Source organism: Sorex fumeus, unplaced genomic scaffold (genome assembly GCF_029834395.1).
Source record: "Sorex fumeus unplaced genomic scaffold, SorFum_2.1 ptg000014l, whole genome shotgun sequence".
In the NCBI taxonomy this organism is placed as follows: Eukaryota; Metazoa; Chordata; class Mammalia; order Eulipotyphla; family Soricidae; genus Sorex; species Sorex fumeus.
This window is the reverse complement of record NW_026606071.1, coordinates 29,267,805-29,283,117: the sequence shown is the minus strand read 5'-3', so window position 1 is coordinate 29,283,117 and position 15,313 is coordinate 29,267,805. Positions and strand designations below refer to the sequence as shown.

Here is a 15,313-nt window from a genome sequence, read left to right as displayed (position 1 = left end):
AAACAGAGAAGCATTTGATATCGTTATTTGTTTAATAGAGGAAGAGAATATGTGACTTTAGTAATATACTAAGTGACTTGAACAATATTTCATAAATTATAATTGGCAAAGTGATGAATTGAATCCATTTTTTTCTGAATTTAAGATTGGTTTGGTCTGTTATTTTGCATGTACCATAGTATATTTATTCCTCAGCACTAACTGGCAAAGTAGCATCTGCCTACAGATTACTGGTTTGCTACAATGGATTTTGCCATTTTAGTCTTATATGCGGTACACTGCATTTTAGTCTTTAGATTATATAGTTCTTATATCACTGAAGTTTTTTTTAAATAGTTTTATCTCCAAATATTTTTTCCTGAAAAAATAATTTTTGTGGGTATGTTCCACTTGCTTCTAAGATTATAATATTGTATAGCTACTTGAAGCATCTCATCTTTATTTTATATTTCAGTAAATATTTAGTGAGAGCCTGTTAGATGTATATTCCAGGCATAATCTTCTATGTTTGGATTATAGAAATGAACAGATAAAGCCCCCAAAGTTCCTCTTTTTTGCCACTTATCATCTTCTAGATCAAGCAGAAAATAACAAAAGTTCTCAGTGGGGGGAATAAAGCAGAGAAAGGGGAAAGAAGTATGCTTGGTTGAAGTTTTAGATTGGTTGGGTAAAGTAGCTCTCACAAAGAAAATGGCATCTACTATAACTTTGATAGGACATAAGGAAGTTAAACACAGGTACACTTGAGATAAGCATACTAAAATGAAGGAAGAATAAATGCAAGGGTCTATGCACAGAGCAGGGCACATGCTAAATATAACTGAGGAACAAGAAGAAGCAAAGTGAGTGATGGGGAGGGGAGGGTTCCTGCAATTGAGGTCAGAGAAGTTATGAGGAGTGTGTGTGTGTGTGTGTGTGTGTGTGTGTGTGTGTGTGTGCATGTGTGTATGCTTTTGAATGTCATTGGAGGGATTTTTCACTTTGTTTTGATTGATAATGGCAAACCACCATTTTATAGAAGGGCAATCTAACTTACTCTTTAGCTTCTAGAAAAAAGCATCCCAAAGAGGATGGAAGAATTCTTGTTAAAATAGACTGATTCAAACCTAGATCTGGTGAGTGAGTCTTTGGATGTGGGGTCATGAAATCTGCATTTTAAATTGCACCCAGCTGCTTCCTCTGTCCACTAAACTTTGTGAAGTACTGCCTAGCCCATTAGCACACTTCAGTGTCCAAAGAGCAGATAATCAACCTCAATTTTACCATCTGGGTAATGCTAAATGAGGCTCACTTCCAGTTAGGTTAATGAAGCTAAAAGGAAATGAGACTGCCTGCTTCTGCAAGTTGACACTGATCTAGTACCTTAGAAACTGCCCAGGAGACCATTGGAAGATGTATTTACAGAATCACCGAAGTGCATGTGTGAAATACACACAGCAGTGTTAAATTAGCCTTCTTAATCAAATAAGTATCTTTGCAATTTATATACGAACAAACCCTGAGCGAGAAACCCCTGGAACTAAAAACTAACTCTGCTTTTTGGGATGAAGGGGAGTTACCAAGTACACAGATAAACTTCCTCCTTCTTTCCTTGGTCCTGGAATCATTACTAAGCAAGTGCATCTCAGCACGTAGCTGAAGAGCATCTTCCATCTAAGCCCTTGAGCCCCTGAAGCTCTTTACCTAGATCATTTTTGAATGGAGAAATACACCTACATATAGTTGTTCAGTGGGAGAATAGGTCCTGAGGGGTATACGTCAGGAAGGACAGATTCCTTTCTAGTGTGCTTATTTTCAGCATGGTCTAAATGAGTTGTATTTTCTTACTGAAGAGAAAAGGAAAATTAGAAAATACAAAATGAGTTTCGGTTGAAGAAAAATCACAAAATGCGATTGGTTTGAGTTTAAGAAGTACATGCTTTCTAAAATTCAATCCAAAACATTAATATTTCCTTAAGGAAAAATAGTCATGGGTATAATAGGTTCTCACAGATATTTCCAACTGAATTATAATCTAATAATTTATTTGAGATTGTGTGATACATGACCACTTCTATAGATTATCCTTAAAGAAACCTTATTTCATGTCACTTTCTTGATTACAATTCAAGAAGTGGACAAGGCAAGGGATAAGAAATGGGATGCTCCTCTCTGGAAAGAAAGATGGCGGCCGCACGGGAGCCTTGTGGAAAGCGGGTTTGAGCCGGGCTCGGGGAAGCGGCTGGGACCTCATGGGAAGGGGGGCTTTGTGGGCCGTCCCCCACGCCCCACCGAGGTCGCCGGCTGCCCCCCACGAGCGGCTCTCCGGCACGGCCACGGCCCCGGAGGCACAAGGACTTAGCACAGAGAACCAGCCGCTTGGAGCAGAAAAGCAAATGGACTTGTGTTGATGCGCGCCACCAAGCCTGCCCGGAGGGGGAAGGGCGTTGACCGGCCCGCCCGCTCCTCTCTGGAAAGAAAGATGGCGGCCGCACGGGAGCCTTGTGGAAAGCGGGTTTGAGCCGGGCTCGGGGAAGCGGCGGGGACCTCATGGGAAGGGGGGCTTTGTGGGCCGTCCCCCACGCCCCACCGAGGTCGCCGGCTGCCCCCCACGAGCGGCTCTCCGGCACGGCCACGGCCCCGGAGGCACAAGGACTTAGCACAGAGAACCAGCCGCTTGGAGCAGAAAAGCAAATGGACTTGTGTTGATGCGCGCCACCAAGCCTGCCCGGAGGGGGAAGGGCGTTGACCGGCCCGCCCGCTCCTCTCTGGAAAGAAAGATGGCGGCCGCACGGGAGCCTTGTGGAAAGCGGGTTTGAGCCGGGCTCGGGGAAGCGGCGGGGACCTCATGGGAAGGGGGGCTTTGTGGGCCGTCCCCCACGCCCCACCTTGGTCGCCGGCTGCCCCCCACGAGCGGCTCTCCGGCACGGCCACGGCCCCGGAGGCACAAGGACTTAGCACAGAGAACCAGCCGCTTGGAGCAGAAAAGCAAATGGACTTGTGTTGATGCGCGCCACCAAGCCTGCCCGGAGGGGGAAGGGCGTTGACCGGCCCGCCCGCTCCTCTCTGGAAAGAAAGATGGCGGCCGCACGGGAGCCTTGTGGAAAGCGGGTTTGAGCCGGGCTCGGGGAAGCGGCGGGGACCTCATGGGAAGGGGGGCTTTGTGGGCCGTCCCCCACGCCCCACCGAGGTCGCCGGCTGCCCCCCACGAGCGGCTCTCCGGCACGGCCACGGCCCCGGAGGCACAAGGACTTAGCACAGAGAACCAGCCGCTTGGAGCAGAAAAGCAAATGGACTTGTGTTGATGCGCGCCACCAAGCCTGCCCGGAGGGGGAAGGGCGTTGACCGGCCCGCCCGCTCCTCTCTGGAAAGAAAGATGGCGGCCGCACGGGAGCCTTGTGGAAAGCGGGTTTGAGCCGGGCTCGGGGAAGCGGCGGGGACCTCATGGGAAGGGGGGCTTTGTGGGCCGTCCCCCACGCCCCACCTTGGTCGCCGGCTGCCCCCCACGAGCGGCTCTCCGGCACGGCCACGGCCCCGGAGGCACAAGGACTTAGCACAGAGAACCAGCCGCTTGGAGCAGAAAAGCAAATGGACTTGTGTTGATGCGCGCCACCAAGCCTGCCCGGAGGGGGAAGGGCGTTGACCGGCCCGCCCGCTCCTCTCTGGAAAGAAAGATGGCGGCCGCACGGGAGCCTTGTGGAAAGCGGGTTTGAGCCGGGCTCGGGGAAGCGGCGGGGACCTCATGGGAAGGGGGGCTTTGTGGGCCGTCCCCCACGCCCCACCGAGGTCGCCGGCTGCCCCCCACGAGCGGCTCTCCGGCACGGCCACGGCCCCGGAGGCACAAGGACTTAGCACAGAGAACCAGCCGCTTGGAGCAGAAAAGCAAATGGACTTGTGTTGATGCGCGCCACCAAGCCTGCCCGGAGGGGGAAGGGCGTTGACCGGCCCGCCCGCTCCTCTCTGGAAAGAAAGATGGCGGCCGCACGGGAGCCTTGTGGAAAGCGGGTTTGAGCCGGGCTCGGGGAAGCGGCGGGGACCTCATGGGAAGGGGGGCTTTGTGGGCCGTCCCCCACGCCCCACCGAGGTCGCCGGCTGCCCCCCACGAGCGGCTCTCCGGCACGGCCACGGCCCCGGAGGCACAAGGACTTAGCACAGAGAACCAGCCGCTTGGAGCAGAAAAGCAAATGGACTTGTGTTGATGCGCGCCACCAAGCCTGCCCGGAGGGGGAAGGGCGTTGACCGGCCCGCCCGCTCCTCTCTGGAAAGAAAGATGGCGGCCGCACGGGAGCCTTGTGGAAAGCGGGTTTGAGCCGGGCTCGGGGAAGCGGCGGGGACCTCATGGGAAGGGGGGCTTTGTGGGCCGTCCCCCACGCCCCACCGAGGTCGCCGGCTGCCCCCCACGAGCGGCTCTCCGGCACGGCCACGACTCCAGGGCACAGAAATCAATCTCTTAACTAGCTAACTTTTAATAGAAATTCTTCCAGGGTCAATAAGTAAAATAGCAGAAATTCAAAACCGCGCGGCCGCTATTGCGGCCGCGCGACATCATTTTATTCTTAAACCAAGTTCTAGAAAGCAAATCATTTCACAACGCTGTTTCAGCATGTCTGATTGGGGGGGGGGGGGGTGGGTCGTAAACTCTAAACAATAATTGTGCATCTTCTATCGAAATAATCTATCTAGTCAAAGTAGATAGAGTATTAACTAGAACTCATCTGCCTCATAAGAATTGGGAGGGGTGGGAGGTGGGGGTCTATTGGGGTTCGGGGTTAAAAATGAGTATTGGTAAAGGGAAATGTGTTCGGTATCTACATGACTGAGACCTAAACCCGAAAGCTCTGTAACTTTTCCCACAGTGATTCAATAAATAAATAAATTATTTAAAAAAAAAAAAAAAAAAAAAAAAAAAAAGAAATGGGATGCTTTAGTTGGAAGTTATTTTATTTTTAGATAGCACAGCGGGTAGGGCGTTCGCCTTACAAGCGGCCAACATGGCTGACCCGAGTTCGATTCCTCCGACCCTCTCGGAGAGCCCGGCAAGCTACCGAGAGTATTTGATATGCCAGACACAGTAACAACAAAGTCTCCAATGGAGACGTTACTGGGCCCGCTGGAGCAAATCGACGATCAACGGGAGGGCCTTTACCTTTTACCTTTAAAATGTTAATTTTAATAAAAACATGATTTTCAAAGTTGAAAAAAAAAAGAAGTACATGATTTCAGGTTAAAAATCATTCAGACAGGGACTGGAGAGATAGCACAGTGGATAGGGTGTTCGCCCGGCACGCAGCCAACCCGGATTCGATTCCCAGCATTCCATATGGTCCCCTGAGCACCGCCAGGAGTAACTCCTGAATGCAGAGCCAGGAGTAACCCCTTTGCATCTCCGAGTGTGACCCAAAAAGCAAAAAAAAAAAAAAATCATTCAGACAGATTAAAGGGTTTGGAAATTTTGTTGTTGTTGTTTTGGGTTGCATGCTCAATAGTGCTGAGGGCTAACTTCTAGTTCTGCACAAAGGGATCACTCCTGGTGGCTATCAGGGGATCATATGAGGTACTGGGAATCAAATAGTTCAGGCCTCGTACAACACAACTGTACAATACCCACTATACTATATATCTAGTCCTGAAAGATTTGGAAAGTTGGTAAATACTTTCCCTTCAATCTGTATTATACACAGAATGTAAGAAGTCAGACTTGAGTATGTTCTTCAAACTGGTACATTGAAACATTAGAGGTTATTTATAATAAATTACACTAGGTATCATTAGAATTTGTTACATTATATTTTTGCCTAGTTAAAGACTCCACTGACAAAATGTACAGATTTTGAATCTGCATTGGTCTTTTTGTTAAGATGTGGTTATGCTCAAATTTTACAATTTTACATAGTCTACTCCCAGTTATTTTATAGTGAATAGATGATTAAGATGTTCAACTTAGAGTTAATAACAGTCATTAACCCACACTAAGAAACTAATGTTCTAGCAGTGCTAGAATGATTGAAGTTCAATAAAAATGCATTCATTAAATCAACAAATATTTACTGATCTCTTATATTCAAGGGATTTTGTGGATTACTGAAAGCTTTATAAAAATAATTATTAGGGGCTAGAGTTATAATAGGGTGGGTAAGATCCTGCCTTGCACAGGACTGGCCTGGGTTTGATCCTGGGCATCACATATGAACCTCTCTAAGCACCCTCAGGAGTCACTTCTGCTGAGGGCAGAATCGAGAGTAAACTCTGATGTGTCCATGCCTCCTCAAAAAAAAATAGATATACATATATAATAATTGTTAGTTCTAACATAATATCTTAATAACACATTAATAATAATTAAATAAATAAATGTTCTATAGACATGTAACAAATTATTGTTGACAATAAAAACCAAATTTCACTTAAGGGGAGTATAGATTGAAGGAGGCAGTGGGACTAATGTTATTCATTTTTATTCAATACAATAATTTAATTATTGTATTGAATTTAAATTGCTTTTATTAAATGTATTAATATCTTTAGTACAAGCACTTTCAAATGTTATTTATGAAGTAGAATTGGTATTTTTAGGTATTCCTAGAGCTCTTCTCTGAAATTAGGTAAGAAGGCCATAAGAAGCATAGTTATTGGGCCAGAGAGATAGTATAGTGGGTAGGGTGTTTGCCCTGCATGCGGCCGACCCGGGTTCAATCCTCGGCATCCCATATGGTCCCCCAAGCACCCCACCAGGAGTAATTCCTGAGTGCAAAGCCAGGAGTAACCCCTGAGCATTGCTGGGTGTGACCCAAAAAGAAAAAAAAAGCGTAATTATTAATGAGGGTTCCAGGTGGGGAGACGAGGATAAACTTTAAGGATCTTTGGGTTTGGATATTGTTATGTTTCTTTTGTTGCTATTTTTCAAACTTAGCTATCTGATATTGATTATTAACCATGTATCAGGAGTGATCGCAGAAGTAGTGTATATTAGAAGGTATAATAATTAGAAGACATAAATGTTGGTTAATTCATAGTGGCTCAACATTGTGTAGAAGTAAGCTGAATATTGTAGCATTTTAATTCCCAGATATAAAAGACTGTGCTGCAGTCTTTCCTTCTTTTTTTTTTTTAAGTTAAAAATTCCTTAATTTTTTATTACTGGTACCACTACCACAATTTACAGGGCAATATACCTGATGTAATGAAAAGAAAAAGACAAAGCTACAACAGATAAAAGACCTCAGGAATGTACATCTAATTGACACTACATTGCATTAATCAATAGCTGCACTTTTGCAAACTGTGGCTATGACAGCCCTGAACAAGAAGGGTTTCCTGTTTAAGCTGCAGTAACTTTTCTAATTATGGATCATCGCTCCTTCTGTGCCAGATTTTTACAGTTCCTCTAATGGATTTGGGATGACTGTCTCAAAGTAACCTGCAGCTTTCCTGACAACTCCTCACTCTCTCTCCTGCTAAGAACTGTAGCCCTTTTCTGCTGAGTTTTTAGAACCTTCTGCTACCATAGCCACCACTTTCACCACTAGATCCGTAACCGCCACCATAGGTACTGCCCGAGCTTCTTTCACCAAAACTGCCCCCTTTCATGGGTCCATAATTTGATTGCTGTTATCCACTATAATTTCCAAAATCATTATAGTTCACACCACCACCATAATTACCACCACCAAAATTTCCTCCTTCGTTGTAACCTTCATATTCTCCACCACCTCCACCATATCCACCACCTTGGTTTCCATATCCTGGTCCTCCACCACCATAGCCTCCTCTACTACTATAACCAGAGCCTCCACCATAGTTGTCACCATCACCTCCGAATCCATTATATCCACCATCACCTCCTCCATAACTACCTCTGCTGCCACCACCCCCACCACCATAACCTCCTCTTCCACCAAAGTTTCCACCACAGCCAAAGTTTCCTCCATCACCTCCAAACCTTCATGGCCCATAAAGTTGCCAGATCTACCTCCATGGCTTCTTTGCGATCCAGCAGACTGCATTTCTTATTTAGTAAGGGCCCCTTTCACTTCACAATTATGCCCATTAATAGTGTGGTATTTCCTAACAGTTTTATCAACTGTATCATGATCATCAAAAATCACAAAAGCAAATCCTCTCTTTATCTCACTCTGCCTGTCTTCCATAACTTCTATGGTTTCAATTTTGCCATACTTTTCAAGGTAGTCTCTCAAATTATATTCCTCTTTGTGTTTTTTGATACCACCAACAAAAATTTTCTTCACTGTTAGATGGGCACCAGGCTTCACAGAATCCTCTCTAGAAACAGCTCTCTTTGGTTCCACTACACGCCCGTTAACCTTATGTGGTAGAGCACACATAGCTGGATCCACCTCTTCAACACATAAGTCACAAAACCAAAGCCTCTGGAATGTTTTCTTTGGGGGTCTCTCATCACCACACATTCTGTAAGTGTGCCCCATTTCTAAAAATGTTCTCTTAATCTATCATCTGTAGTTTCAAAGTTCAAACCTCCAATAAACAGTTTTCTCAACTGCTCTGGTTCTTTTGGACCATGGCCCTCCATTTTGAGACTGGACTCGCCTCTTCCAACTCGAGTTCAATATCATTCTTTTCTTTTTTAACTTTATTTTGTTTACCTAAAGGAAAAGGTAGGATCGCCATTTGTTTTTTTGGCTAGAAAAAAAAAATAAAGAAAACATAGGCCACTTATTTATTTATTTACCTTTTGATTTCAGTCACCGTGAGATACATAGTTACAAAACTGATCATAATCAAGTTCCAGTCATACTATGGTCTAACACCCATCCCTCCACCAGTGTCCATTTCCCACCACCAGATGCTCCAGTTTCCCTCCTGCCACCTCAACCCCACCCCTGCCTCCCTCTATGGGTCTATGGTAAGTACTTTTCTCTCTCTCTCTTTCTTTATCTCCCTTTCTCTCTGGGCACTATGGTTTGCAACACAGATACTGAGAGGTTATTGTGTTTGTTCCTGTTTGTTCCTTTACCTAGCTTCAGCACAAACACACGGCATTTAAACAGAGACACTGCCTTTACTACATGAAGTTGTTGTCTCCACTGCACTATTCTACTCAGACCTACTAAGAATTTTCTTAGAACAATTTGTGCTGTAAATTATAAGACACATTATTACCCTTATTTCAACATTTTCTGAACACTGCCACATACTGGCTTTAGATACAATTATTCATTATTTGGGGTGATGCGAAACTTCAAACAGAGGCCAACAAACCATCCAAGTTTTTTTTTTTAATTAAAAAAAAGATCAAGTATTTCTCTAAACTCTAGTTTGCTCTTCTCTGAAATAAGCTCATGATAATCAAAATCAAATACAGAATTAAATGCAGTTTATAATTTCAATCATTTCATCGCTAGGTAGGGAAAAGAAAAAGAAAAAATATTGATCCTATTCCAGAACATTTGGTTAGGTCAATAATACCTCTGTGTTCACCTTATAGCAGTAGAAAACGGTGACTGTTCATTTCAGTGTTTAAAAGAGATTCAGCAAGAATCGGTGATGGTTGAGCGATTTCACTCTGTGTTTGCTTTGGATTTTCTATTTTTGCTAGCCATGTGTGGTTTAGCTTGGGTTCTCCTGAAAGCAAAGCTGAATGCAGAAGCCTTTGTGCTCTATCCTTATTAGGCAGTTCAATCTCAAAAAAAAAAGCTGAACTCGGGGAAATCTTTGCTCATCTGTTGGGGCAATCTCAATGGCACCCGAATAATTGGATTTCAGGAAAGACTCTCCAAGGAGGAAAAGATAGAGGAGTTTATTTAAGAGTTTATTTAATGTCCAATCTTCCATTGGTCAAAGGTCCATCCTCCAATGCAGTAAGTTCATGCACTTCCGGTTGTGTGTGGAGGATGGTAGCCTTCCTGAGCAAGTCTCCTTGCCTCTCTCAAGAGGAAACCCCCAGGGCATGAGGTATAAGGTGAGGGGTCTAAACTTGTGGTTGATGCAAAGGAGTTGTGGAGAGTCCCACGTGAATGATTTCACACAGAAATAGCAGCTGTAGGAGGCAGTCAGAACCAGGGTCAAAGGCCCAGGAGCAAGTGAGTCAAAAGCAACCGAAGATGCCTCTAAGTGGTGTGAGAGCCTGAGCCTTAGCCTAAAATCCACACAGAGCTGCAGTTCCTCTAACTAGTGATTTGGTCTCTGAAAGTGTCCTGAAAGGCTGTGGGAATAGTGGTTAACAAGCTCAATTTAAGAAGGTTAGGAGTAAAACCCACATCATAAAAATTCAGTCATCCTTGAATGTATCTAACTCTTTGAATCTATTTATAGTTGAGAAGAAACGATATCATTCACTGTGAGTTTAACCTTAACTTTAACATGTGGATTAGGGCTGCTGAATTCAAGTGCTCTTCTTCCCCGACCTTCATCTCCCAGTGCACAATTCAAGAGCAGCTGTTGATATAGTGAAGGTTCACTTCTCAGCTCAGAATCAAGGCTCAGCTCTAGTATGGACTGTACAATGTTGTGTATTCCTGTTCCTCTAATGAAAATGGTGGCAGTTGGCATTAGCTTTAGAGTATTGGTGAAAGTCTTAGTATGACAGCCAATATGAACCTCCCTTCTGCCTGTCACTACAATGATTAATACATATCACATACAAAGGGCAATATAGGTAAGTAGCTTGGTCTAAAAAAAACATATCATCAAAGGGAAGATTAACATAGAAAATGAAGTAGTTCTCTTTAGGAGAACAATTTCGTACCTCTTAGCCTAAAAATACCAGATGAATTAAATACCCAGGCATAATGAAAGAATAATGTATCTTATAAGAGCCAGTGGCTTTTGTGGGTCTTCTCACATAATACGATATGAACAGATGATTATAAACGACAAGATCTGACTCTATTAATCTCCTTCAACACTCTGAGTAAGGTCTCAAGTTGCTAAGGAGAGTGCATGCTTTGCATATATGAGACCTTGGGTTTAATCTCTCGAATCCCTGGGCTCTCCAAAAGGCAAAACATCTTCAAATTCCTCAGCCATGAGAGGTGTCACACAAATATATGCTCTGCATGAACCTATAGAGTAAGTTTGTACATTTCAGTTATACATACATACAGAATAAATAAATATATGGCAATGTGTTATACCAAAATAAATACATACATGTAAAAAAACCCATCTGTTTAAACAGTCAATGTGAAGAATCCAAGAAGTCTCCAGAATTCACTCACAGCAACAATTGAAGATAGAGATCACTAATTTTATCAATATTCGCTTGTGGAACTATGGTACTTTGGTAAATTTTACTTCAAGTAGAAAAATAATTCAAAATAATAGTAAGTGTTCACATATCAATAATCTAAAGTAAGATACACACAACATATTTGTGATTTTATTCTTTCATTTTTACACATTCTTTCAAATTATGGGAAATCTGTGTCAGATATGGATTTTATATAAAGGATAGGGACATCAGAAGTGTTTTACTTCATTTTGTTTTCATGCCGATGGTAAAGCAAGTGATTCTAGTTGACAAAACCAAATGGAGACAAAGCAAAACACACCAAACTAAACCAAACCGAAACCATACGTGCCAGCTGATTAGTGCTGCCACCTACTGCTTAGAGAGGAGTCAAACAGTGCTTGTGAAACTGTTTTTTCCTTTACTTAGGAAATTTGAATTTTTAAATGTCAGTGACATCCGAGTCAGGCTACTGGAATATGTACGCAAATAATTTTTCAGATAAGCTTCCAGGAAATCATTATGAAAAGTCAGAGAACTTTGGCTTGTAGTAAACGTATAAACGATTGCACAGTGATGAATTTGGGGTTTTATACACTCAAAGAATATATGTTACCGGTATCTTATAGGATTTTTTAAATTAACAGGTATAGCAAATAGAGTGAATTCTGATGCATTGTATTAATAAACTCTATTAGAAAGAAAAATTTAAAACATAGAGAGCAGCGTTGAGGATAAAGCGTAGAATTTGCTCTAGGTAGCAAGGACTAATGCATTCTGCAAAAGCATGCTTTATAAAATATGAGTGTTTTATTTAGGAAATTGTTTTACAACGTGCCAGGTACTATTGACAGCTCATCTTGTGAACTGAAGAGCTGGCCAACTCCTTTCACAAGTGAAGAGACACAACTGCTCTAGCGGGAAGTTGCTCTGACAAGCCAAATGAGAGCTGGCCACGGTCTTTGTTTGCTTAATAGGAAAAGTTATTACCTTTGCTTGTTATCCCAAGAAGGCTAATGGAGCTCTCATGGGTCTCTCTTTCCAGACACTAAATAACATCAATTACAATGATCCCAATTAAAATAGAGAGTAGGAGATGTGAAGTTCTAAATTAAACCAATAACCTCCTGACTGACATCTTCTATAACTGTCTCTTGACACATGTACTCTTTAAAATTCTGGTTTCCAGAATTCACTGATGTTATCTTCAAAAATATTTCAATTGCAGTGCTGGAGTACAGTGGTTAAGGCACTTACCTTGCATGCAGGCAGCTGGGATTTGATCCCAGAACCCTATGTAGTACCACCAGGAGTGATCCCTAAGTGCAAAGTTAGGAGTAGGATCTAAGTACCACCAGGTATAGCCCCCAAAACAAGAACAACAGCAACACCAATTTAGGTAACCTAACAAGTGACAAAAATGGAGTTGCTCCAGGAAACTTAATGTTGATGTCTTTTAGCTTCAGTAGAATTGGATACGTGATTTTATAACTATTATATACAAAATATGGTCTAAGTTGTGAAGCATGAAGTGAGCAAATAGATATAGAATGAGCCAAATTTTCAACTTTGTAATCTCTTAAAAATAAGTAAAATATTCTACTGCATGATTCCTTCTGAGCTTTTACTCATAGACTCTAAGCATTAATAGGTAATAATTTATATCCCCCTTATAAGTATCTCAGGCTCCAGAAAATGCTTAAAGTGAGTTATTTCACATATGTGGTTAGAGAGAGAAAGAGAGAGAGAGAGAGAGAGAGAGAGAGAGAGAGAGAAAGAGAGCAGAGAGGCTCACAGTATCTAAGAGTGCCTTGTAAGCATATGGCCATGAGTCCAAATCCTGGTTGTCTCACTGATGCACCATGTTCCTGGCAGCTCTCCTGAAGGAGTGTTGTACCTCTGCAGTTTGTAAACCCCAGGAACATAAGATTTCTGGCCATACCACAGCCAGTTCTATATAAACACCTCAAACTGGAAACAACCCCCTTCCCTTGAGCCCAATCATTAAAAAGATGGAAGAGTGCAAAGACCATGATGAGTGATACCGGCTGAATACATGTGTAAGCACGAAAGTGATCCCGGTGATCATCACAACTCTACCTTGTATGTTTCAATCCAGAGTGCAGTACTCAATAAGCACTGGTATCTATATTGCAATTTAAGACTACAGGCTGTGGTGAGCACAGTAACTGAATAGGAGAGCACCAGATTCTGATGTGTGACTGCCAGCAAGCATCACAGTGGAAAAAGTGTGAGCACCACAGCCAGATGTATGAGCCCTAGTCAGCACAACAACAATGGGGGAGGGAAGAGGAAGTGAGAAATAAGTACAATAATGCATCTGACTTCAGTGACAAATGTCTATATACCATCAATATAATTAATGCAAAAGTCTTCTTATATTTGAATAATAATCCTTTGTAATAACCTTGTTTTTAAAAACTGGTAAAATAATTTTGCTAATTATGAAGGGTGAAAATTTTGGATAGTGCAATTATAAGCACATGTCTAGACATTTGTTTGGCATCATTTAAAAATGTAATTGGAAACATATTTAATCTAAAATTAGAATTTACACATTTGATCATTTGACATTGTCTGATTATGAAAATATTTGGAATTTATCTTTCTTATTGTTTCAGCAGTACTGTCAAGATTTAATTGTTTAGTGTATTTTTCCTAGAAAGTTCTTTGTAACAAATAGTAGAACATTTTGTTAAAACAACCAAAGGAAAAAAAGATGTACAGGTACATTAAAGCAGATAAACAACTCTTACAAAGCAGCAAGTGAACAGATGGTTTAGTTGCCATAGACACATTTTTAATGTTAACCTGATGGAACAGAAAATACAGTTACTGCCTTGGGATCCTGGGGTCCATGTCTAATTCTGCTATTTCCCTGTGAATAAGATAACAGTAATGATTTGTCATACATGGCTAAGAAGGTAAGATCTATAGCATTCAAACACTTTGAAGTAGATTAAAAAAATGCTAGAGCTCCTTATTTGAAAATATGTTTGCTAGATTAAGTTTAAAAAGAATAAACCTGCACCCTATCATTTCTTGGTGCATTTTCATTTTCTTTGTTTTCTTCTTTCTAATGGTAATTAGAGAAAATACAAATAATGGAAGTACAAAAATATAAAAGGGACCTATAATAAAAATGTAAAGATGAATGATAAATATGATGAAAATAAATAAAGCAAAATTTTTATGTGAGTAGCAGTCTCAGGAGTCATGGAATGCAGTGGCTTTGAGTAATATCTACTATTTTGGATTTTAGCATACTTTTTAAATGAGCTGCGGACTTAAGAGACCTTAAACATTAAAGATGTGAATTTAATTATACTTCTACTAAATGAGAGCAGTATATAGTTTTAGTTTAATCAAATATTAATTTGCTACTTTCTTGAAGTGTTACTGTTTCATTATTAAAACCATTACTTGGTACCTTGAGTCCAGAAGCACAAATGATAATTAATATAGAAATAGAAAATCATTGAGAAGTTTGGTTAGAAATTTTCTCCTTGAAATCTAAGAGTACAGAAAAAGAAATTAAGATAGATTATATGAGTTTACTGTACTAAATATGAAGGTGAAAATCTTGTGAAGTCAATGCTTAATGTTACTCTTCTTAATGATATTAAAAGACTCAAATGCATTTTATATGTATTTATAAATTGTTATCATAATTGTTTTCATATAGGATTATGCATAAGTACTCTAAACAATACCAATTGTTTGACATTATAAACTTTACTAGAAATAATGAAGTCATCTACCAATAGAATCAATTTTGCTAAACCTTTTGAAGCTCTCTATCAGTCCAATGAAATGATATTTGAAATTTGACATTTCAAATGAAATAAAGTTGTTTTATGAAAAATATTGTATAATATTTTCAAAGTAAGCGTCTGGTACTATTTATGTGGGCTGGAGCAATAGCACAGCGGGTAGGGCATTTGCCTTGCACGCAGCCAACATGGCCTACTCGAGTTTGATTATTCAACCCCTCTCGGAGAGCCCAGCAAGCTACCGAGAGTATCTTGCACACATGGCAAAGCTTGGCAAGCTACCCGTGACATATTTGATATGCCAAAAACGGTAATAACAAGTCTCACAATTTTT

The 15,313-nt window shown here is 41.6% G+C and overlaps 1 protein-coding gene and 1 pseudogene across 5 annotated transcripts in view; one reads left to right on the top strand and one right to left on the bottom strand.

The window, feature by feature from the left end:
• ERBB4 (erb-b2 receptor tyrosine kinase 4) overlaps positions 1-15,313 on the top strand; it is a 1,197,143-nt gene that overhangs the window by 1,101,246 nt on the left and 80,584 nt on the right. The window lies entirely within an intron of this gene.
• On the bottom strand, positions 7,136-8,527 carry LOC130020971 (heterogeneous nuclear ribonucleoprotein A3-like; annotated as a pseudogene).